Source organism: Pararge aegeria, chromosome 18, assembly GCF_905163445.1.
Source record: "Pararge aegeria chromosome 18, ilParAegt1.1, whole genome shotgun sequence".
NCBI classification, from domain to species: Eukaryota; Metazoa; Arthropoda; class Insecta; order Lepidoptera; family Nymphalidae; genus Pararge; species Pararge aegeria.
The window spans coordinates 10,653,470-10,680,840 of record NC_053197.1 but is presented as its reverse complement, the minus strand read 5'-3'; the positions used below and the strand labels follow the sequence as shown (position 1 = coordinate 10,680,840).

At 35.1% G+C, this 27,371-nt stretch overlaps 1 protein-coding gene across 2 annotated transcripts in view; it reads left to right on the top strand.

The window, feature by feature from the left end:
* The window catches only part of LOC120631423 (apoptosis-stimulating of p53 protein 1), a 395,044-nt gene that overhangs the window by 170,487 nt on the left and 197,186 nt on the right, over positions 1-27,371 (top strand). The gene's annotated exons all lie outside the window — the stretch shown is intronic.

Sequence of the window (27,371 nt, the reverse complement as noted above, 5' to 3'; positions counted from 1 at the left end):
AACTTTATGCTCAATTCTGTCAAAAAGCAGCATGGCTGTGTTCCGGTCGGGCCTTGTTTCCAATGCAATTACAGACACATAATAACATTTACACTCCAGGTTGATGGACATAAGGCAATACTTAGTGGGAAGAGTTTGTACCATGCTGCGAAGTATTGCACTTTTTATAGGCGATGGTTTTCCAATTACCTTTCTTGGACCTCGTTGGCAATTATTAATTGCTGTTTGTTTACTTGCCTTAGACCTATGTTTAGAACTTAGCAAGAATAAAGCTTGCTTTTTATCTCGGAAAAGCACCTGCTAATGTAATTGTTGGAATCTAAACACGACTTTATCGCTAAACCGTTTTTAGCAGAATTTTGCATCGAAAAAGCCAGCCTCATTCTAGGAGCGGTCATTGTATAATCTTTATCACGGGGAAACTAACGGATCCCACGGGGTTTTAAAAGCCGGAAAAAACGCGGAGGCATCAGGTGGTTACCCAATAAAACATAAGTTCACGTAACACGCGTTCGTTCCTTCGCAATTCTAGGTTTTTCGCAAAAACACGATTTGTCCAAATACTCTACGGCATAATTTACTATATACATAATATACAGCATGTGGAACGGAAGGTATCTAGAATTCCAGCCGGCCGAAATTTCGAGTCTGACCTAGATCCCAATAGCAAGTACTAATTGCGTTATGAATATTTAAAGGAGTTTATCTTTAGCATTACACAGTGCTTCACTGTTTTAAGATCGCCATACAAAAGTGGCTTATGCAGGCTTGCAGTTTATATCGGAAAGCAGTTTTAGTCCGTGGCTGTAGATTAGCAATTAAAAGAATATGTTTGTGACGGTGTAACTTTGAAGCAGCAGTAGTAGTAGAGACAGAACTCGTACGCTGAAGAAGTACCGCCATTCTCATTTTTGCCGCCAACCAGCATTGCTGTATTCTGGTCTGTGGGCGTGGTTTCTGGTTTATTTGAATACACATGAGGCTTTGCTACCGTGTGGTGACAGCCGATTAGAATGTAGTTGTCACCAGTGACGTATAGAGGGAATGCACCGGGTATAAAAAGGAAAAAAATCTCCAGTACGAGTTAAAAATACTTAAGGGTAGGATTTTTATAACTCTTACAATGCCTATCCTTAAGTTTTTAATAACTCGTACTAGAGATTTTCTGCATTTTATATCATCTGCATACCCTGTGCATACCCTCTATGCACGCCACTGGTTGTCACCTTTTCTCGCGGGTGTAGTACGAGGTGACTTAGGGTACATACGGAGAGCGTGCAGCAGAGCTAGCACGGGCGGGAGATGAAAACTGTATCCCCCGATTATATTCCCTGATATATATAATTAACGCGTCCATCTGCTAAATCACTGGAACGTGGTATAGGAGAAGTTTACCCATGTTTATTAATACATATATATTATTTGGATATTATTTCCACCTCCGCGCCAGTGCTCTGAGAGTTGATAAAGCTGTGCGAGAAGGTAAATTTTTATCCTTTCTCCGGGGACATAATTGTCTCCTGCCCAAGCGTCCTCTGAGCTACTATCACAATCTAATGCGATCAACAATCTGCCCAGCGTGGTGATTGCGAGAAAAATCTCCCGTTAGACGAGGTCTTTAGTCCAAAACTGCACTGTTATATGAAGATGATGGTGACATGAGGCTTGACACCCACAACTTGCGTTAATGGACACGGGGCGGAACTTTATAAGATAGGTTTCTTGCATGACATGCAAAGGTTTGCTCTTTCTTTAGGCGACGGTTTTCCACCTACGATCACGTTATTTATTTGCTTAAAAAGGAAAAAAATTGGCATTGCATCTCGACAAAAATATGTATATTTTTTTGTTTTCCTCACTAATGCATTATTATAAAAAAATATGTAATAAAATATTTTTTTGTTTGTATAGTGCTAAATTGGGTGTTGAATAACTAAGGACTTATTTTCTTATTCATACTGCGCTCTTACAAGGTTGTGACGACTGTTTATTATTGTTTTGTATCACCAACGCACTTAGACGGTTTATTTTTGAAATTTATTATATAGATATATAGATAAGGAAGTTAAAGATAACGTTGAGTGGATTAAAGAACTTGATTTCAGTAGATGATTATTTAAGGAGCGGACGAACAAGACGTTGAATTAAATAAAAAAAAACCTTAACTTTATGAATTTCAATAACACACCTTCTACATTAACATGCAACGCCAAGCTACCGGGATAGACAACATTTTATAACGTGCCGAGTACGTTACACATCTAGTTTTCTTTTCATCTTTGATAAGCACCTCGGGGGATCAGCGTTGATGTGATGAATCGGAATGTCTCCTTTCATTCCAGTGCCGACCGACGCCATTACATTTATCTATCTTCGTCTCGTGTCACGTACGGATATTAAATGCCATCAGTATTTCTATTGATAACAAACTGTGTACACTCTTTATTTGAAATTTCGTTGCGAATATAGTTGTCAGAGATTTTTTATAGCAAAAACTAGCTGCTAATACGGTTTTTAAAAAGTCCTGTAGGAACCGTTTCTTTACGTGTTGAAAGATGTAGATGGGTCATAGTAATCAAATAAAGAATTATTATTATTATTATTGAAGTAAAACTTCTTTTGGCGTGTCTAAGGAGTAACTCGGTTTTTTTTCTGACGGAAGTAACGCTTACGTCAAACGTCTGTGTAGTTTCCGCTATTTATAAATAACAATTTGGATTGTTGACTTATCCGCTAGCTAGTGGCAAAAACCATAATCAATTAGGATTATTTATTTCCAATATTTTATAATAATAACGGATCAATTGTGAATAGAAAAATGAAAAAAAATTCACAAGTTTTAAAAAGTTTTTATTATTGCAATTTTTTTTTTTTTAAAGGTACGTTATTAATAAGTAGCCTTAGATACTCTCCGTCATTTCAACTTACTCTATGCCAAATGAATCGGTTGCTTAGTTAGGGTGCTAGGGAAAGACAAACAAACACACTATCGCATTTATAATATGCAAAGCAACACTTCGCAGGGCATGCAAAGAACATATGTAGATGTAAAGACTCATGTCTTTGTAACCACACCAGCAACCACGCCTTTCAGATTGGAACACAGCAATGCTGCTTTGCAGCAGAAATAAGCATGACGGTAATACTTTCCCGCCATGCTTACTTTTCTTCGAGTTCAGTCACAAAAACTACTCTACTTAAAATGAAGGTAATAATTTAACCAAAGGATATATAAATTAAACGGAAGCTTTAGGTTATGAAGTACTCACAGTTAATGCGAAAAAAAAAACCAATAACACTTCAGTACCTATTATTTGACGCTCTTTAATCTAAACTATCCCGATTGCTCTTTCGAGCACTTTACAAGACTAAGTGAAACGTTATTTACTGTGATATAAAACCATTGGTTTATGTGTTGCAATAGTAAACATACGAGTACATTGTAAATGTCAGTATCTTTGTTAAGAGCTTAATCGATTAAAACGGCGCTCAGCCCTAGCATAGCACCATTAGTGTTAGAACGTTTTTTCATATACATTTTTCATTGTAGTTTTTAATTTTCACATTTACTATTCCTTTCCATTTTTCATTATCAATATGTTTTTGAAAATGGGTCAGAGGTAAACTAATCATGGAAAGTTTTAAATTTTTAAATTGCATCAATCTTTAAATGGTTCCCAGTAAACTGTTTGATTACTCATTTATTTATTCAAAACCTACCCTGAACCTTAATCTATCCCTCTAGAAGTTATCGTATATATAAATATGTACATTTTTCTCTGAATATATGTAATATTTTTCTTTTTTCATTTCTTTTTCATTCATTATGAAAAAGAAATGAATTATTTTTTCCTTTTTCATTTATTTAGCAACTTATTTCTACTTAAAATAGAGTAGATAGAATTGCTTGTTTAAATATAATAGTGTTAGATAAAGCACTTGCTGCCTTAGTTTCTAAAGCTTTGTGAGCTAAGCTATTTCGATCGCAATGATAACATTACGGAGCACTTTGCAGGGCTGATTGGAATTAAGCTTCTTCTGTTATTATTAATTTACCTTGTTTATTTTATAGTAAACTATTATATTATACAGTAAACAATGTATACATGCAAAGGCGGCCTTATTGCTGCAAGCAATCTCTTACAAGCAACCTTTGTCGACAGGATTTACAGCAAGAGAACAGGATAGTGCAGAAGAGTTTATAAATATACATATATACCAAAATGTATAGAAATACATAGATAATTTAAATATACGTAATATATGAATATAAAATATACAAAATATATATAAATATATAACATACATAATATAGATAAGTAGATTTTAATACATAATTTAAAAAACAAAGGAGACGGTTAAAAATCGTTACTAACATCATCTAGTCTCTAGTCTAAAACAAAAGAAGGCAAAACTAAGAAACACTGGGTGGGTTTTGGAACTCTCTCCAAAAAACTTATGTCCAGCCGTGGACGCCCACGCCCACGGTCTACCTGATGATAACGATATGAAGAGATTAATTCAATCTGAATACCTTGCATCTGATTTTTCTTTTATTTATAGTATTAATAACTTGATAGGAACATCATGTATTTCGTGTCTACTTATACTATAAACCTTAATAACTCCTCATAGGAAAATCAAATATTCCAAACCGACCTTGTACTCAATACTCATCACTCGTTAGGTACTAAACGCATACCCGGAGGCTGAGAAACAATCTACGAACCTCCTTCAAAGCTCACAATACCAGTAGCTATCGACTATTCAATCGATGCCTTGAGGATGTCAATTGTTTACTTGGCTCTTCAGTACAACGCTATTTCCAATATCTGTTTCAAGGACCTGCATGTTGAAAAGAACAATATTTTAAAAATGAACAATAATACTGTTACGAGTTAAAAGTTCACAGAATATACCTACGTAAGACATCTAGATTTGGATAGTTCTCGAAATAAAAACGTTTTAAGAAACTTAAAAAACAAACCGCGATGAATCATTGATGAAAGTTGAAAGCAAAAAAAAAACAAATTTATCGTACCGCCTTCCTTTGAACCATAGTCGTAGGACATAATATCTAACCAATCAGTGAGCTTACTTAACATATTAAATCAATGTCACATAAACAAGTTATAAGACGCAGAACTAAACCTTAGCGCTTGAAAAAAGAAGGAGGTAGGTACTCAATTCCGTAATCTCAAAGTAATTTTACATTTTACTTGGCACTGACACAATAATGTTGTAGACAATATTGATTTCTCGCTTTGTAAGTTGTTTAAAAAAGTCGGTTTTCTTTGTCGTATAATATATTTTGATTAATTACTTAGCAGATTTGAATGCGGTTTCCGTTTTAAATTTATAGGTTCTTAATATGCTTTCTGGGCAGGCTCTTGAATGTGGCTGCAATAATTGTTTTATCAATAATCGTTTTATCAAAACAATTATATTTTTTATTGCGTTATTATTTTCTTTGCTTTCTTAAAACCAAACGGCAGATTTGTATGCGGTCTATTGCACTATACAGGCGCGTTGTGCAAAACTTGTATGTTTGTTTATCTTTCCTCCACCGACTTGATTTTTGGCAGAGTTAGGTACCGGTAAGGACGGTAACATATACTACTTTTGTAACTTCAATACATAAGCGATTTTTGAAAAATATTTCTTTTTTGTTTTATTATCACTGATTGCACCCGCGTGTGAATTAATCTGCTAAGGTAACGTAACGACATATTTTTATTGCAATTACTTGTACAAACTTATGCGCTAAATTTTTGTTATTATAGAAATGAAAATTACTGACTATTTTTTTTAGTTACGAAAGTAATCTAGTAGATAATTCAAGTGGCAGTTGGTATAGCTATCGCCTATTCAATCAGTGTTTCGACGGCGTCAATTGTTTACTTGGCTGCTCTTAGTCAATACGAGGTTATTTACGATATCTGTTTCTCTCGAGACCTTGCCAAATATACCTTGTGCTAGTCGAAACGTTAGCTAAACACTTCGGCGTATATAGATACCCGAGTTTCCTCAAGTTTGTTATACGTTATGAAAACATCCAGTTTTTCTATATCTATATTTTATTTCATAAGGAAAAATGGGCTAGCAAGAAATACAAACGTGAAGATAGGCACATTATTTTAGTAGCTTTACTTCCCAGCCAATTTTTTGTACCAAGCAATTTTTCTTACCATATTAGGAGAGAAAATGAATTTAAAAAACCGTTTTCAAATATGAACACTAAAAAAAACAATGAATATTTTCCACAACATTTAGAAGGCGGTCCCAAGTAAAATGTAAAAAATACTGGGTACCTTGTTATATCGTCCGCAAAAGTAGCTAGCTAAACTTAGCTAACGTTAGCGGACGGTAAAACTACAAAGTACGTAGTAATTTTTATATAAATAAAATTGAAGTGTATTTGCTCCAGATAATATTCCAGACGGCTGGTAAAGATTCGAATTTTGCCAAAAATATCATTAGGAAATAGCTAATGTTATAAGGAGTAGTAATAATAGCTACTTTTACTATGGAATTAGGGTTCTGTGCAATAAAATTAAATTGAGATTAAAATCTGATTCGATAACGGAAAATCATAATATATATTAATCTATATAAATAGATTATAGCTGCTATTTAACGTCACGCATGAATAGCGAAAAACGAATGAATGGTAGTTGATGCGACGCGGAAGGTCAGGGTTGTCCAATTGTGCAGAGCAGCTATAGTACAGGAAACAATACGTAATTCCATATATGAGCTGCCTTGATGTTGCTTGATAATCATAGAGTGATTGTTTTACAACACCTCCTATTGTCTCAGGGATTGACCTAATATTTAATTTGATATGATTTATAATCACTTTGTGTATTACACTCTAAAAAAAAGAAAGCCAACTAAGAGAGATTTTCTCTTAGTTGACGTTATATAAATTATAACAATTATGATAATAAACATAACAACAAAAGCTGATTAGTTATAGCAGCAAGTTCATTATAGATTGAGCTAACAATGTAGGTATGTTCATTGATTCTAACAAATAAATACGTTGTTTCTATTATTATTTACTTCTTTGTATGATTAGATCATTTTTAATTATTTAGCTTAAACAAGTACGTAAATTGAATCAGTTAAGAATATGCCTTAGTTAAGTAACAATAATAGGAGCAATACAGTTGCCCAGTCCATTGAGTTATGATAAACAATCATTATCATCTTATTCGATGTATCTATGTTCTTGTTAGGCTCGTATGGAATCAAGATGCTTGATCACAACAATCACTATCTTGTTAGGAATAACCAATTTTTTTTTAGAGTGTACGTTAGGGTTAAGTTACTTTTTTAAGATTATTTTTCTCGATAAAAATAATTGTATTCGGTTATACAACAATAATAATATAGAAGAGGGGGACGTTGAGAGGGCGTCATCCCGCTGTGCTGCCCCTAAAGGACGTCGCATCGGGAGCAATAAAGCTTCACCACCTCGACAAAAATAGTCTTGGGTTACTATTGAATGTCGAAATGTAGATTCAGAGAATAGTTTGGTATATTGTTTAATTTATATCGCAATCGGAGGAGTCGTTTTCGAGCATGGATTACCTACTTAGCATCGGAGTAAAATGGACCTTAATTCATTAAAGCTCAAATTTGCCCGCAATTCTTGTATTTTGGGCTTTTGACAGAACGTTTGTAAAAAAACAGAAGTACAGGATTTGCGATATGAACTTTTTACCACGCATCAGCGACTGCACGGACATTGATAAAATTTGGCACATACCTACATAGTTTAGATACCCCTGAGATTGGTACTTATTTTACCCATAATTTTTTTTTTTTCGTTTCAGCACGGCTTAACAGCTAAAGCTTAAATTGATAAGTGATAGCATGCATTCTTGAAACAGTTATATTATATTTATTATGCAGGGATAACTATACGTCGACAATGCCACTTGAAATAGCTAAAAGAACCTAATATACCAATCTGAAGGAGTTAAGATTTCAATGGCGTTGCTTATTAGCTACTTATTTACTGCGGCTAAATGCGCTCCCTGTCTTATAGATAACACTGTATAGTTTTATGTAAAATGTAACTTAATAGATCTTGTTCAATCTTTTTATAAACCAAGATGCCCGTCCTGCAAATTGCGTCATAAAACGCGATGATGCAAGATTCTTGTCTAAACACACTGTACCCTAAGATTAAAGCTGTGCGCTGCGGTTTATTCAAACATCAGTTTCATTACAGGCGATTAAGTTAACGACTGATGGTCCAAACGTTTGTAATAATCTAGTAATTCTAGTGCGGATATAAACGATCTGGTGTCTTTGCAGCACGCCCACTTTGCTCGTCCATGATCAGTGCTAAAGTGCCATTAGTACTGTGGTCTAAATCACAGGATGTTTCGAGCGCTCTTTAATCTCCAAAGAGTTTGTTTTATAAATACTCTTATTTCCTGTAAATGTAATTAGTCTTATTTTCTGGAAATGTATTTTAAGCCTCGAGGTTTTGGGCGTTTCAATCAATTAAATACTACTTGGTTCAACGTTGAAGGATAACATCTTGAGGAAACCTGATCGTGTGAGCTAAACCAATCTACACTTGGCCAGCGTGGTGGACTATGGATTAAACCTTTTTCATTCAGAGACACCTGTCCTGTAGTGGGCCGGTGACTAGACTTTTTTTACTCTTTAATAACTAGTCTTAGTTACATTTATACACATATAACTCAGGCTAGTCTTAAAAGAGTAAGAAAGTTAGTAAGTTACGTACAACAGGATGGATATATCTAACTCTATGTACGTAATTGTTACATAATTAAGTATAACTAAAGCCCACCATTTGAGTGAAATGAAAGCTATTTTAGAAGGACAGTATGTGGCCTTTGCACGGCAATGAACAAACAATAAGCTCAGAATTATGATAACGTTCAATCTTCTATAAAGTCTAAGTTTTAAGATCACGTTAATATTCGTACAGATTTTCAAAAGTCCCTTCTTCTCTAATCGAGTATAGGTACCGACGTTAATAAAAGTTATTTTTTAAACAGTGAAACCAAATTCCATGAATTCCATATTATTATTCCATTGACTGGTTGGTGAGCAAGATAGTGGCATTGATGTGAAGCCCGTCAGTATCAACGACACCGGCCCATTGAATATTTATACATCTTTCATTCTCTCTCAATGCCAGCATGAATCAAAGAAACGGGTTATGGTGAACTTTAAAAATAAAACACTAGGATTATCTTTCAACGTCTACTTCGCGAACAAAATGAGTTAAATCAAAAGTGGCAGCTTTCGAATACTTAAATCTATAATTACTCGAGGACCGATTATACTCATTACCCAACCGGTAATCAGTCCTCGAGTAAACCTTGAGTTGGAAGCGCGTTCCTGATGACTTCAAAATAAAATTCAATGTTTTATTTATTCTAATAGACGTGTAAAAATTGCACTTACTTATATACCTACATAAAACGTATCCATACTAGTATTAAATTGATATTGTATAAAGATTTTACTGAAATTTAGCACAAAATAGCTTGCATCCTCAACATAGAATACTGTTTATTGCGGAAAATAACATGGAAAACATATCCGCGGAAATTAACAAAAAGGTATCTTCTTTACCTATACATAGTGTTTTCTTTCTGGAGTACATAGGACATTTTTCATCCTGGTAAAACGATCGGTGCCGGCGGTATTAAAAAATCGAAACTATTGTGTAAAAAACTGACTACTTGAATGCCTAAAATTACAATTCAATCGGATCCAATTCTTCAGAAGGCACATTGAATTTAGTACTGCTATCCTGTCCTACTCTTTCCTGTAGATAAGGATAGCACTACTAAATTAAATTTGCCATATGAAGACAGGTTTTACTTGACGTCAAAAAAGATATATATAAGGTTTAAGTTTTTTAATGTTAATTAAGGTAATACTCGGTTTGGCAACTTGGACGCCACGAAACATCGCGCCCTTGAAAGTAAAACAGAGCTACGAACTTCAGAAAAATACAAAAGGAACGGCGGCAACGTCCCACTATTTCATCATAACTTAAACTTAGTGCCCTCTAGAATCACTTGATGCTAGAGCATCAATTAGGTAGACCTAATTCATCTTTATACTCTCTCAGTATTCCTCACTCTCACTCTGTATCTCTGCTATATTCACAAGAAATATCCAGGTCGATAACAGAAGTTTTGAAGAATTGATGCACCAACCCGTTTCTGCGTCTTTCTTAACGTCAAAGATAGCCTGGAATTGATCGCTTTAGTGATAAGACCACCTTTGCACGCTCTATTTTCTATTCTAAGTTTCTTCTGTATATGTGTTTACTTTGTATAAAATGTGTATGTGCAATAAAGCTTTCAAACAAACAAACAATTTTATCTGAAAAAAAAAATAGAGTCTTGCGAGTCTAGTTAAAAGATTATACATAAACCATTCCGACTACTTTACAAAAAAAATATACTTAGCTACTGGTAACGATGACGATATCCAAGTATGATTTATTATAAGTATACGTCAGGTTGTTTCTACCGACGACGCGATGGTTGCAGTTTTCTCTAAGATAAATTGCTTTATATAGGTACGCAAGCACGCGTCTCACATCGCCTTACGAAGATAGGCTATGTGACGCAAAAAAAAATAAAGTAAGTATGCCTTTTAATCATCAACTCCATATTTATGAGACCCTCGCTCGCCTGGCGACATTCTTCGTTGTACTCTTGTACAGCGCCAAAGTACGCCTGTGTGGAAACTTATAATTACGTTGAAAAATGAAGCAGTAAAAAAATTATACCCTGTAACCACTTGTGATTTGTTTTGAAAAATGATGTACTCGTATTATATTTCAAAGAGGATGTAAAGACTATGTATGCAGCCTACAGTAGTCTGCGTATTTCAAGAAATAATACAGAAAAAAAAGTATTTCTTATTGCTACGCCCTGGCAGGGCCTCATGACTATGTTAAGACTTGGATGCAAGTAAAATAAATAAATAAATAAATACAGAGATTAGTGTTTAAATATAATATTTAGTATAATAGTGATTATTATAGCGTTTATAATTTTAAGATGTCTAACCATTTTCTCATCTTATCTCGGATGCGCGGATGTTAGCATTATTAATCCATCCATCTTTTGACACAGGTCAATTTAAATAACAACATTTTTTCAATCGTAAAATAAATGCATAAATGATGTTTTGAGTTCGTTGATTAAGATAATTTGATCATGCTTATTTAGCTTTAGTCACTACGAATATAAAGGCTACTGCAACCAAATCACAAATAGTAGACACATAAAAAATGCTCCATATCGTTCTACATAAAAAGGAACTATAATTAATTTTATCTCCCAACGGCAATGGTAAAGTAAAAGTTTAAAACCAGGAATTTGATACGGGTATAAGCGCACCAACACATACACTTTTTTATCTGATATTGGTTCATTATCCATATTCATACAAGTTGACATTATAGATGTCTAGTTGCTTACACTTGGCAGACACGGTTTGCTAATCACAGTTATGTGCAAGCAACTAGAAACATAATGTCGTCAGGTTACGGATTTGCACACTTTTGTCGTCACAGACACACACACACCACGAATGCCGTGTCCTGTGTCTGGACACAGGACTAACCAGAAACAAGCAATTAACCTAGTGTCCTACTATAAGTAAATGCACATCAATATATCCTTTTGTTGGCCTTCACTGTCATCTCTCACAATGTAGCAGATTTTCTAAAATACTGCTGTCGGTAAAAAGCAAATAAGATTCTTGCAGTCTTCTTATCGTTAGAATCTACCCTCCAAACTCACTAGTCACTATAAACAGCCACACTTGACGTTTCTAAAGTCCTTGAAATAAATTTACTTTAAATGGTATTTTTTTTTCTATGATGTTAATGGACAGTTCCCTGCGAATGTATCACCTATCGGTAACAATACCTAACTTTTTTGACAACATGCCTATAACCTGCAATGACCCTAAAGACTTAAACACGTAGATTCATTTTATTACAGAAAGTTCAACGAACTGTACCCGTACAGTGTGCATGGCGACAACATTTGAGGATTCATAGGATTATTGAATAGGATTCAATCAAGACCTCCTCGAAAGTATAAACTTTTAAACCATCATATGATTTCCAAAATCACGGAAAAAATTGTGAACAAACATTGAAACAAATCCATACAGTCGAACAAGCAAGATCCTCCTGCTTTTATGAAGTTGATTAAAATATAGCTACGTTTGCACAGAGCCACGCATCACACCCACGTAGCAACATGTCCAATCATACAAACAATTTGACATTTAAAAAAACTCGCGCCTCGTGTCAAGGTTTCGAACGTAACGATTTTAATTGTATGTTGGAGCTTCGCATTCCGGAACAGATAACAGGTCTACGAATTTCATACCATTCTGGTTAGTGATGCGACAGGTTAGGCTAACCTCGTTATCGAAATCAATTTTTTCATTGTATTCTCTTGAAGCCTTATCCATAAGTACTAGAATCGTTCTTCAAATGTATTTGACGTATGTATTACAACATCCCTCAGAATAGGAACAAATGACGAAAGAGATACGAAGAGAAAGTATCGCAATAGAAACGAAAGCCATTTTTTTTCATTTATTGATTTTTCTAATGTGAATGTGGTTTGAAAAATCTATGGCTAAAGCAAGGTTTTTTTCGGGTTATCCGAAACGTGATAGCCTAAGCAATTACTTAATTTGCTTATGGGCTTATCCGGTATTGACCTCACTTTGTATTATTCGAACACGAAGTACAGCGAGGAATCAATTGCGGTCGAGATAATTCCAAGTCTACTCGGTGGATGACAACTCAAGTCAACTAGTTACAGTGAAGACGCCTCGCATCTGAGGATTTCGAGGTAGGCTTATAGTCGAGAAGACTTGACTGGTGGTTATATTAATATCTGGAACGGTTTCCACGTATTTTGGGGTTAAATATTTTTAATTTTTTTAAACAAATAGCCTAGCGCTTGACTGCAAACAGACCGGATGGTAAGTGTTGATGCAGCATAAGATGGGGTGCGCCTCCTAAATGATGCTTATTCTTGATTTGAAGGTACCCGGATTATAGGTATCGGGGAAGACGGAAGATGGGAGGGCATTCCAGACCTTTGCGGTGCGTATCAGAAAGGAACTAGCAATGCCCTACTTCCTTTCTGCGCTACGTAACGGTGCTGATTATTTCGGTACCTCACAGTTCGATGGTAGAAAGGAGATGGTTTAACCAAATCCAACAGCATACTCTCCGAAATATATGTTGTAAAATACTGCTAGACAGGCAAACTTGCGACGGTGTTCAAGACTTTGAAGTCTACTTATTACAAGGTATTACGATCCACCGAATCCACAGCATCGAGCTGGTACTTGGTAGAGCCATCCCATATATGGCTGCAGTACCCCATGCACTACTGAACTTGAGCTTGGTACAGGGTTAGAAGCTGTTCCAGAGTGAAGTAGTGCTTAACAATTAATTTATCTTCAAGCTTCCTTCCATTCTGTGTAAGGATTATTTCAATTGACTCGAATGTTGTAGAAATTCTCGCTGGCATCACTAATCCTAGTGATATGAGGTTGATTGTAAAAATAAAACCAATATAAAATGCCAAATAGTGTAACCACGTTTATTTTGTAGGAAGCGGATTCTTCCCTTATATCATGTTTAGGGGGCAATGGGTTGGCGAGTTATGATCTTCCGATATTTTTTAGGTTTGCATTGAATGTTAAACACACTTGTAGTTTGGAATAACTTTACTACGTAATTTACAATATTGTTTAGAGCCGATAAGAAATACAATAACATTCGTTTTACATTGAGCGACAAGACTGGTGCACAAATCCATTAGCGAACTGCCGGCAAGCGGTTAGTGTACCGACTACCTACATGCGAACGCAGACGCCATAATACCAATCGGGAGTTAGTGCGTTTCAGCTGCGAGATCGGTATGGACTATGGTTGAATTACACCAGTCGGTACGATCGTAAATGTAAGTAGATGTATATATTGTGATTAGACCTTACATTATGTACTTAAATCCCGTACCCCAAAATATTGTTAGTGGTGCCAATATTGTTTAAATTTCAAATAAAAAATTCTAACTTATTTATGCATTAACAACTCTAAAAGTGTAAACGTAGGGTTGAAAACACTTTTAGAGTTGCGCCATTGCGTTGTTTGTGGAAAATGATAGGTCACCGATAGGTCATCAATGGTCAATTTTGTTTAGTTTAGAGATGTGTGTTGTACAGAAAATAAATGTATGATTATGTGAAATCACTTATATTTAAGTGATAGTGTGATATGAAGAGTAGCAATTAACAGTAAAGTCTTGTAAATTTTTGTCAACTTGTATTTTCTCTTACTTTGAATTTTTTGATGCGACATTAAAATCAGTAAAACTATGATCCTTTAGCTGTTTCGTTGACTTTCGTTTCGAATTTATTGATCAGGTCAACTGTCACTGTCCACGTCACCATATTTCATTACAGGATACAACCATTAATGACTTTCGGATTTTGAACTATGAAGGAATCGTCCATAATATTTGGATTGATACATGGTAACACTACTGTAGAGTCAGATAAGAGCGGCAAAAAATTCGAACGAACCAATTTATCCGGCCATGCAAACGCGTTTAGTACATGTTTTTCTAGCCCTCCAGCGATGCGTAAGCGCTTGCTCGCAGTTACTACAAATGGTCCTTGTTTTATTTTATAGCACTAAATTCGCTTCTAAATCCTTTTCGCTGTAATTGGAAGCTGAAGGTAAATAGTAGTCGGTCGTGTGTGATCTCTAATTCTCCAATAAGGAAACAAGTTTAGCTGTTATTTATCAAATCTTCTGAGATCGGGCACATTAATATAAAGCCTTCTTACAATAAGAACTTTGTTAACGGTGCGTCAAAACATCGTGACAAAACCTGCATACCTGAGAGTTCTCCATAACGGTCTTATAAGTGTGTGAAGACTAATTGGGCAGAGCGAGGTGGACTACGGCCTATATCCTCCTAGTTCTGAGAGACCGGTACCTATAGTAGACTGGTAATGGGTATCACGGGTAAAAGTGTAGGTATATACTCGTAGTTATCAACAACACTTCACATTAATGTCAAAATAAGATCAGCCGTTAATAATTAGGCCGGACAAACGGGCACTCAAAAGTCCTATGGAAGTGATTTTGGGCTCGCGTTTAAATATTTCTATGATCTTAAAAAAAGTTTATTTTCAAATTGTTATTTTCAAATACCCTTTGTGTTATTCTTTTTTATGTATCGTTACTATATAAGGAGATTAGGTATATACTACATTGTAACCTAAATAAATAAGCGTTTCGTATTTTAATTAACTAGTATTTTGCTAAACATTTCCGTACACAGTCTATTGGTTTCGTTAATAGCTAGTGGGTGGCCAATAGTGACATAGTGGTGGGCAAACATAATTGTGTCCACGTGGAAGGAGCTAACACTCTTTGGGTTTACATCTTGTCTGCAGTGATTAATTTGACGGGACGCTAACGAGTTTGTAATATTGTACTCAAAGGAGATTGTGCTATATTGTTGTAGGACAAGACAAATTTTTGTACATTGACCGCATGGCAATAAAAATATTGCTTATTTTTAGTACTTTTAGGAATATTTTGTTTCATTTAATTCCGTATTGACCGAAGTAGATTGATTTTTAAAGCAACATCTTTTGGTAAATATGCACTGAAATCTCGGTATGTAGATATTTATTCACGTTACTATTATAATATTATGTGTGTCTTAAATAAGTAAGTAAGTAGTTTATATTGGTGAAGATTATGATAATCATAGTAACTTGTGTGCAAACGACTGACAATAGACAATTATATATTTTATATCAATAAAATATGGAATTGCGCATTTGGAACCCTCATAGCTTTGGTTTTAAGTTTAAGAATATGGTTTTCACCGTCATCTCACTACCGTGTGCACATTTTTCAAGTAATGTACGCATCATAAGTGCCATCTACGGGCCATTATATCTTTTTTTTTGTTTTTATTAATTAAAAATGTAGTTTTAAAATAAATTAATGCCTCACAATTTTGGGATAAATAAAATAAAATAGTTTACATTTATAAAATTCAGATTTTGTACACAGTACTAAAATTACTGATAACTTTGTATTAGGTCGCCATTTAATATTTTTGTTAGTGTACAATTATTAAGAAAAAAAATGCCGCGATTAGCCCTACCTTCTTTATACACAGAGGATCTATGAAGTAAATACCTAAGTACTTTAAGTATTAATTCATTTATATATCTCTAAACATTATCGTAAATAGTCGATTGTTTTTGTAAATAGACAGTGATTGCCAAAACACAATTGTGTCCACATGGAAGGAGCTAACCACCCACTCGGGTGTACGTCTGCAGTGATTCATTTGACGGGACCCGGCCGAGTGGACATGAAGGGGATTTAATAAGCGTTTATGTATAAATACGTCACTGGGAAATTAAGGTTTATCTAATGATGAGAGAATAATGAGAGAAAAAAACTAATATTATTTTTATAATAAGATTTTTTTGGGGATTTACTACAATCTTAATATATATAAATCTCCTGTCACGATGTTTGTCCGCGATGAACTCCTAAACTACCTAACCGATTTTAAATTAAATTGGCACACCGTGAGCAGTCTGGTCCAACTTAAGAGATAGGATAGCTTAGGTCTTTAATTAGAAAATTCAAAATTCATTTATTTCAAGTAGGCCTAATATAAGCACTTTATAGTCGCAATTTTATTTTATTGCAAATTATTTGTCTATGAGTAATTGACAGTCACAACTCACATGTTATATAGATATAAATACTACTATACTCATTTAAGGCTTAGCGATACTGAATACTTTAAAAACAAAATCAAACGCAGACGAAGTCGCGGGCAACAGCTAGTTGATTATATAAACCAATATTATTGTATGAAGTATCTTGGCGAATAAAATAACTTAAATTATTTTAATAAACAGACAACATCCAACTTGAATCCATGAGCGACGTCTAATCAAATCTTAATTTGCATACCCATAAAATACATTTATCATCCTTTTCATGTATAGAAGCAGGCGTACTTGCTTTAACGGTGAATGAAAAATTCATGATATATTATGAAAATTAAGCTTAATTTGCTATACTCCGCGAAAAGCATCAGAATCTGTATGGAGTAATTTATAATTTCTTTAATCCTTATCCTCCACACCAAACGGATCTTCCGCAATGTACCCTCTACGCACGTTTCGCTCCGAAACCGGAGCATCCTCAGGAGATGTCGACTTTACAATAAATAATTGTTAAGACTTAACAATTATTCATTGTACATTGCCGAAGATCTGTTTGTGTACCAAGATACTTCATACAATAATATTGGTTTATATAATCAATTGTAGTAAGTCCCCAAAAAAATCTTATTAATATTAGTTTCCAGAAATGGAATTCATCATAACATGTTTCAATAGGCTCATACCTAATTCCATCAAACCGGTTACTAAAATAATGAACTTGTATCTCCTAAAGTGGTACAATAATACGATGTGACCGTCAAAGAGGCTTAGTGGGATTAAATTATAATAGATAGATTTGTAGTGATAGAGTTCTATTTCCGTCATCTTAGTCAATTAATTTTTTATTTTTACACATGGCGCTTTGGTCGTCTATTTTCGTATACATTGCCTTGAAGGTTAAGTGTTTATACTTATTACGTATAACTCGAATCACGAGGTGCTAAACGAATTCTGGATTGAGTTTACCGTCAAGAAATACGAGGTGCTTAGCTTTATTAGTAGAAGATATTTTCGTGTCAGAGCTCGTCGTAAGCACTACCCCTAGGTTTATTTCGGTCTCCAAGTAACTTTGCTGTGTTCCAGTGTACTACTTGGAGACAGAAATAAACCTAGCGGTAGTACTTCCATGCACGAGCTCTGGCACAAAAAGATCTTCTTCTAATAAAGCTAAGTACCTAGAATTTCTAGCCATGCCCATAAGGCTTAAAACCTACGGCTCAGGTAGATGAACACAGGATGGCAACTTGTAGGGCGTGCTCCTTGCATGGACTGCGAAATGTTGCTCAGTTCCTGTGTGATGGTTTTTTTAATTAACATCGAGTGGGTGAATGCTTGGTCTGCCAATAACTGCTATAATAAAACAAATCACAACTTAAAAAGTTAGAGTTAAAAAGTTGGTGTTCTCGTAATCGTGACTCGGAGAGCACGTTATGGTCTCGGGCCTGGTATCTTATTCTTCAGTGACCTATTACAGTCCACTGGCTAAAGGCCTCTCCCAACAGGAGGGTTTGTCCATAATTACCACGCTGGGCAGACGGGATGGTTATCGCAGTATATTGTAGAAGTAGCGATGAAACGCTGCTGCCCCTTTACCGTTATGTTCCCTTAGTCACCTCGTATCACACCACACGGTACACTTATTTATGATTATTATCGTTAAAGCCCTGCAACTCGTATTGGCGTAGCATGAAAGCAATACACCCTAGTTTCCTATGCCCACGAGTAGGACATTAAAGAAACATCATTATACATAAAATTTGTGTAAAACGCAAAGTCATCATATCAACCCATTGCCGGCCCACTACAGAGCACGGGTCTCCTCTCAAAATGAGAAAGGTTTAAGGCCGTAGTCAACCACGCTGGCTCAGTGCGGATTGGTGGATTCTCTCAAAGGAACAGGCTCCTGGTCTTTGATCATTAGAATTCATTACTATGAAATTTAAATTATTAAAAAAATTAACTTAAGCAAAACAACAGAAAGTAGTTGAAAGATACAGCAAGAAAGATAATGTTCGGATAATATATAGAGTCACAGTGGCGTGCATAGATGGTATGTATGCACATTATATAAAATGAAGAAAATCTGCAGTTCCAGTTCGAAAAACTTAAGGGTAGGCTTTTTATAACTCTTACAACGCCTATCCTTAAGTTTTTTATAATTCTTACTGGAGATTCTTTTTCATTTTATACAATCTGCCCGCTTTGAGCCCTGTGCATACCCTCTATGCACGCCACTGTATAGAGAATAGAAAGAAAATAAAGAAACGCATCCAAATTTTGGAATTTTATCCATATCAACGTCGAGTATATAATTAAAGTTAAGCAAATTATTGATGTCAATCACTAATATTGTCCGCACACTAAAATGTGGTAAAATACATCAACATTCTAGCTTGTAAATATTACTCGACTCTTGCTCCTCACACCCCTCTTCACAGTAGATTATACACGAAAGCGCTAGGGACGCTACGGAATACCAACTTTTATTAAATTTCTCAGCTCTTGGATGTCACATCTTAATAAAGCATACCACATTTATTCTGAACACAAGAATCTTTACTATGTTTTCTCTAGTTCCACTGTTGAAGTATATATGCAGTTCCTGTATTAAATTCACAACTAAATCACAATAGTTTTATTTTGGCGTGAGTGCAGAATTTGAGTGAGTGAATGAATATACTTTTAAAGCACACCACAAGAAGTATATAAAAAAAAAAGTAAAACAAAACGACGTATAAAATTTGGCGTACATAAAACGTATAGAATTTATACTTAAGTAACATACAAGTTTATTACAGACATTTTGGAGGTTATAGTTATTACAATACGAATTTGGAAAGCAAATTGTAGACATGTTTTTATTAATTTTATCGAGAAAGTTTGTATTAATACTTATGCAATATCAGGTGTTTACAGATCGCACGACCATAGGTACTAGAATATCCTGAATTTTGTGGATTATATAATGTCGCCATTGCTTTGCAAAAGGTGAATCATATTTCAGTAAACTTAGAACGTGTCTTAATTTCGTCATATACGATAAAAAAAATAATGTTTTATTTTTTTTATAAGTTGGAGGAGTTATCAATTTTATAAATTTAAAATGCATATAAAAATTACGGAAGCGATAGAACTTCAACTCTCTGGCGAACGCGGCTATAAGACTGATATAAAAGGCATACCTATACTAATTTCGGAATCGGTGGTAAGAGAGCCGTACCTTAATACCTTACCTTAATTGGTTAAAGCGCTCAGGCCACGATTGCCAGACAGTCGCAGGTTCAAATCCTGCCAATTCCGATTTTTTTTTAATGAATTTTAAATTTATAAAAATATACGCATTAAAAAATGACGTCAACGGATGTTTTTTTTAATAAAGAAGAACACAATGGGCAAAGACGCGCCAGAAATCGATTTCGCGTATTAGATTACTTACAACCAGATGAGAAGCTCGTATTGAACTCTCATTTGAAATAAATTTAGTAGGCGAGTAACTAAAAAAAAGCGAGTTCGCAAATCAGTCAATCGAGAACTTAATTAACTTGATAAAGCACGTTCATTAACGCAAATTTTATAATTTTTAATATGCAATTTTAATTAATCGGTAAAGTAAAGTGAAAATAAAGGTATATTTAATTCCACAGAACAAATTTAAATTCAGGCAAGCGAAGGCAGAAACCAGCGAAGCGCTCATAACTTTGTGTTAGAAGTGAATTAACATGCGCCTGTTCATAAGTCCACACACCTGAATTACCCATGGTTTGTGAGTTTTAGCATGCAATTTTCACATATCCATTTTAGTTTTTCTTTCCTTTTTGGACCTTTTGTTGAAATGACTAAGGCTCAGTTGCGTGCATAGAGGGTATACAATGCAATTCTTACAATGCCTATCCTTAAGTTTTTTCTAACTCGTACTGGAGATTTTTTTTATTTTATATCATCTGCATACCCTGTGCATACCCTTTATGCACGCCAGTGCTAAGGCTGCCCACTCACAGTCAATATTATCGACATAATAACAATATTTTTTACAAAAACTTCATTCTTCAATACGCTCCGCTCCACACACAATCAACCTTATTGACAATATACTTCGGTAGCTATATATATAAAAGAAAGTTGTGTAAGTTACATCATTTATAATTCAAGAACGGCTTGACCAATTTTTTATGATATTTGATTTTTTGGATTCCTCTGAGACCGGAATAGAAACATTATAAAATACTACATTAGTTCGCGGAGAATCATTAGAGAAGGCATTAGTTCGCGGATGCACATGATCCATACCTACTAATATTATTAATGCGAAAGTGTGTCTGGTTGTTGTCTGTCTATTTGTTTTTTTTTGTTTGACGTAACTCCTGAAAACACTCACGATATTTGATAGAAATATGGCTCGAATCCTGAGAACAGGCCAATAATACTTTTTATCCAGGACAAGCTTGGGGAACAATCCCCGGAGTTAAAATGTATTGTGACGTTATATTAACAATATCATCATCTCAACAACAGCTGGACAAATGTCTTTTATAGAATTTTGCGAGTTTTTTGCCGCTTGAAAGCGACTACCTGTGGCTCATTTTATGTCGTTATAAACCTGGTCGTTTTCTGCAAGCACTACGCTTTCTAGTGCAGGTTGCAACTCCTGCACCTTGGAATCCCAGTGTTCATGTGTCCTTCGTAGCTTCGAAACTAGCTGAGCTATGTCAGTAACTCTCGATCTTCTACGGGTCTCCTTATTTCTGATTTGATCTAGTAAGGATAACCTTCTCCTGTTAGAAGTCGGTTGAAAAGAGCTCTGTTTAGTTTGCTTTTAATTTGTTGTTGTTAATTGGGAGGGAAAATTGGTTTTCCGAGCGTGTAGCTACGCTCCGGCCCGGTACAACGCTGCCCTGTGGTGAACCAAATATTTTGTGCAGAACTCTAGTTTGAGATTAAAAATAGCTGACTGAAAATAGAGACAAACTAGTGTGCGCACCGTACAAATATATATAATAACGAGTACACATAAGAAATCATGCTATGTGTATACCGGGGCTATGTTCAAATTAGTTTAGCCTTGTCTAGACTAAACTTATTTTAGAATAGCCCCGGTTAACTTAAAAACCCTTTTTATACTAAAATAGAATGTGTGTTATACGTAAATATGATGTAATAAGCCTCAAATATACTTGGGTAAGTAGGTCTAAACAAAGCGGTTAAAGACGGTTGAATTCTAAATTAAAACAACTCGAAAGTGCTAAAGTAAACTGTACTTATTATTAATTAAGTTTGCTGTGTAAATAATGTAGTTAATGAAGTTTCTAATTATGTTTCAGATTTTGTTTAATAAAATTATTTAGAGCATCAATTGAGTCAAGTTAATCCTTTAGGTATGTTAATTGTTACCCATTTAATCAAGGCTAGACCAAACTGTTGAACTTTGTTTTGGCTAGGTCGGTATTATCTATTTTCTTCTTCTTTCTCGCATTCTTCATTACTGAAGGTCGTGTTTGGTTACTGTATTAAGTGTCGTTGAGCTGTTTATTTATTTATTTATTTATTTATTTATAAAGGACATGCAACAGTAGATACATTAAAACTTTGGAATGAGTCACATAGTAAATAGTTCAACTATTTAAAGGTTATCACAGCATGCATTAAAATGTCAAAAAGTCATTCTTTTAAATTATTTACAATTAATTATTAGTCAGTTAATATAAACCTTTAAAAGTATAAATATTTAAAGCAAAATTACAATAAAAAAATTAACTTAATCAATTATTAGGAGACAAAACAAAACAAAAATGAATTAAATCGGATTAAAATAATTAATATTGATGTCTTAAAAGTAATAAGTAAAATTAAACTTAAACTTAATAAACTAAAAACTTAATAACTGTTGATCACTTTATCCTTTTATGGTGTTCTAACTTCGGTCTGATAGCAACTGTGAGATCTGGGAGGCTTGTAAATGACTCAACCCGGTCAAACCATTGCGACTTGATCGGCTTTCTTCCTTACCTATCGCTTTAAGTTCATCGGAGTTACTAGGCATCGAGACATTATAAGAAAAATTGACAGAGAGTGACAGATTCAAATCTTGTCCAAAAACACTAATAAAAATTATAAAATTATGAAAAAACAATGTTTCAAACGTGTCTCATTGTAATATGGACTTTTGAAAAAGTTGATCGCAACTATAATGTTTCCTACTAGATAGTACTACAGACGCTATAAGACTGATATAAAAGGCATATAGTAATTTTGGCATCGGCGGTAGGAGAGCTGTAGCTTAGTGGTTAAAGCGCTCAAACCGCGATTGCTAGAGTCGCAGGCTAAAATACTGTGGGTTCCGAAATATTTTTAATGCATTTTAAATTTATAAAAGTAAAAGCTCTAAAAAAAATTATAAAATAGAAGATAGAGATAAGAAAAATCTAAAATGAAACTTTCACCATTTATCTCTACTAGTCATCATTGTCAATCCATAACCGGCCCACTAAAGGGTAAAGGTCTTCTCTTAGAATAACAAGGGTTTAGACGGTAGCATGTTGGCCCAGTTGGGATTGGTGGACTCCACACGCCTTCGAGAACGGTATGGATGCATAGCATAGCACGATACTTTCCTTCACCGTTAAAGCATGTGATATACATATAACCTCGAAAAGAGGTGAGTGTCTGGGATCAAATTCATCATCATCATCATCATCATCATCTCAACCAATGGACGTCCACTGCTGGACATAGGTCTTTTGTAGGGAGTTCCACAATGCACGGTCCTGGGCCGCTTGCCTCCAACGGCTCCCAGCTACTCGCCTGATGTCATCTGTCCACCTCGTTTGGGCCCGACCTACGCTGCATTTACCGGTGCGGGGTCGCCATTCCAGCACCTTAAGACCCCCACGTCCATCGGTTCTCCGAGCTATGTGACCCGCCCATTGCCACTTCAGCTTCGCAACTCGCTGGGCTATATCGGTAACTCTAGTTCTTCTACGGATCTCCTCATTTCTGATTTGATCACGTAGAGATACTCCTAACATAGCTCTCTCCATCGCCCGCTGAGTGACTCTGAGCCTTCTTATGAGGCCCATAGTTAGCGACCATGTCTCTGATCCGTAAGTCATCACTGGCAACACGCACTGTTCGAAGACTTTAGTCTTCAGGCACTGGGGGATTTTGGACAGGAAGATGTCACGAAGTTTCCCGAACGCTGCCCATCCGAGTTGAATTCGGCGGTTTACCTCTTTCTCGAAATTGAGTGCCGAGTGGGATCAAATTAAGTGCCGCAAATTAAGACCGAAGTCCTAACCACTAGCTCTACTAGTATCTACGCCTAATCCTAAATCACTGTTAAAGCCTTTTGAGAGCGGCCTTAAAGTAGATACTTTTATAATAGCTATGGATTCGTGACTTGTATAGCTATGATTTATGAGACGCCGTTACTCGTGCGTACACACACGCTCTAATGTAGTCTACTGAACAATAGGAAGACAATAAAAACAATAGCTTATAACCAATTGCGCAACAGAAACGTGAGTAGTGAGAGAACTGAAAACGGTAGCCTCTAATTGATGGCGAAAGTTTCGAAAGCGATGCGATATCATTGTTACATAAAATGTCAATGCGTCAATCTGCAACTTGAAACGGTAAGTGACCCAAACATAATGGATTAGGAGAAGGCACCTACCTACGCGATCGCCGCACTTGCGTCATCAAACTCAAAGCAAACGTTACGCATTGAGATAGCCTTAGTGAAGATATTATGGTGCGAGATTTAACGTAAAAAAATCTATCTCTCTCTCTCTACGTCATGTTTCCGATTTCTGAGGGTCGTGACCCCTTCCATTTACAATCTTTCGGACGATGTCGCGCCATTTGACTCTGTTTTTAGCAACATGCAAAGCTATATGCACATTGCTATCGGGAGCAGAGTGGATTTGATCCAACCAGCGCATCGTGCTACATCCGCGATGTCCCTGTCCTTCCACTTTGCCAGTGACCACTATCTTTTCAAGATTGTCTCCATCACTTCTGGCATTGTGACCCAAGTACTCGAGAAACTTCTGCAGGCAGGTTGATTTTGTAAGGTGTCTCAATATCGATGCGTTGGTCCTGTGTGCCGTCCACAGGATTCGCAGCATTCTCCTCCAGCATGCATAAGGTCGAGACTTCCAACTCCTTCTACGTTACCTTTGGTTAAGAGATTGAGATCTTCTGGCACGGGCTTTAAACGTAACAGAAGTTTGCCTGAGTCCAGATCACGCTTTTGAAAAAATTATTCAAGCTGATAATTTGCTCATATACCTTAACTAATGGAAACGTTTATAATAAATAATATCGAGTTGAGATTCGCCTTCTTTCGCCTCTTAGATACTTTATCATAGTTGTTTTCGTATACTAATATCAGAGTGTCCATTTTAAGCTATAATCCAACTTCAAACTGTTAATAGCACAATTTGTGCTGCGAAATGCAAGGGATTAACTCTCGTTTAAAGGGATAGAAAACCTGATTTTAGATGTGAAATTAGTACAAACAAGTATAGCGTTATGTACTATCAGATAGGGGTGGTTTTGCCATCTAAATTGCTATCTATTCGTGTTTGTACGCTGACTACTCTATTATGGTTTGTAATAAGCCTCTTATCTACAGTTTTAATTAGCGTGCTGCAAATTGGTTGCGTTTTTTACTCGGGCTTTGTTGAGGGTTAAATATGATTTTATTATGTGGCAAATCCTGGAAAAAGAAAGTTTTCTGAGCTATTCGTTAAAATTTAAATAATTTTTACCCAAATTTAGTTACCAGCTCTTGGTTTATTACTATTCGTGTGCATATAAAATAGCGGTAATTGAAAACCTGTGTATGAATCCAAGATCCAAAATATTCAAATGTCATATTCCATGTTCCATACCCCATGTTCAGCAATTTTAATAAGAAGAGGTAGTACAGAATTACGTACCTACGCTGAAATCTATCCCAAAGATACATGCATCAATTAAAATATTGATTTCTATTTTTAACCGGTTAAGCAATTTAAAATTATAAGAGTGTATTGTTAAACCAAAGTCTTTGGTTATACAGGTGAAATTGAGATCCACCTCTTTTTTTTTTTGGAGTTCGTGAAAAATATTCAAACCTACAGATATATACAAATGTTTTCGAATGAACGGTTGAAAAGCGCTGATTGAATTCCAACTCAATTATCCATGCATTCGTGACACCTATCGAATGAATAAAGGCGCATCTCAACTATTGAACTTATTTACGATAAATAGATTAAAATGTCTATGATCACCAATAAAAAGTTCTTCTTTTCGTGTCGTTTCTTCAATTATGATGATCGTAAAAACGTGGTAACTATAACTAATGAGACATCTACAACTTTTATCAGTTATCGAATAAAAATCTTATATGTAATAGCTTCTTTATAGTGTCTGTTATTACTTTATTGAAAAGTGTTGTTTCCCGCGGTTTCGCGCGCCTAAGTTTTCTATTCCGTGGGCATATCGGGAAGAAAGTAACACCTATGTACCTAAATCAAGAACTCATTGCAATTAAAAATAAATGTACCTATATATTTTTTTATTGATTAATTAAACAACGTTTTTGAATAATAATAAATAATATAATACCAATATATACATTTATTTCTATCGGCGATCGTAATTAATTTTAAAACCCAAAGATTGCTATTGTGACTTAGCTGTGATATTGTGATATTTAGATATGTAACTATTTCCTAGCTAATTTGTTTTGTAGGTTTCTAGGAATTTTTTAGACGAAATTTTGCTACTTTGGGTTACTTTGTCCTAAATTTCATAAGGATATCTAATTGAATACAAATAAATTACCTGTTAATCCACATGAACTTATTTTTGGTAAGAAAAATGTTTAACTTCAGTCCAGTACAGAGAAATAAATTATATATTTTAATATGTAGAAAAACCTTTCTTCTTGGATCAGTCAAAAAAGCTTTTATCGGTGAATCTAGAGCAAAGCACCGACGTCACTCGAGCGTGTCTCGGCTCTCGATACCAGCACGCTAAATAAATATTAATATATCTCCGTAGTACTTAACACATAATATTATATCGAATAAATATGAATACATCCCTGTAATGTTAGCGAATATTATATTAATATTTTATGTGTATCTTAACCTTCCGGGATGAACGGCATGAAGCTACAAAGGAATCGCATTGAAATCTATTAACTAGATCTGAAATATTCTTTTGTTAACCTTCGATAAATAATAAATATAATTCACATTTATAACTGGAATAGGTCATGTTTATCAGACTTTTTCATGGCCACTACTGATCGAAGGCTTCCTTTATGAAAATAATCGGTGGCTGTAATTTGTGCAGGTAAAATTAGGTGGGAGGAAGGTATTAAGAGACGATTTTTACGCAAAACTCGGACTCCTTTGTGTCAAAAGAGTTGGGAAGGATCAACCTAGGAATGGGTAATCGTCTTCGTTTATTAAAAGAGCTTCATAATTAATTATAGAGCTCCTGATTACTACAAATGTTCTTACTTTTAAACCGTGTCTTAA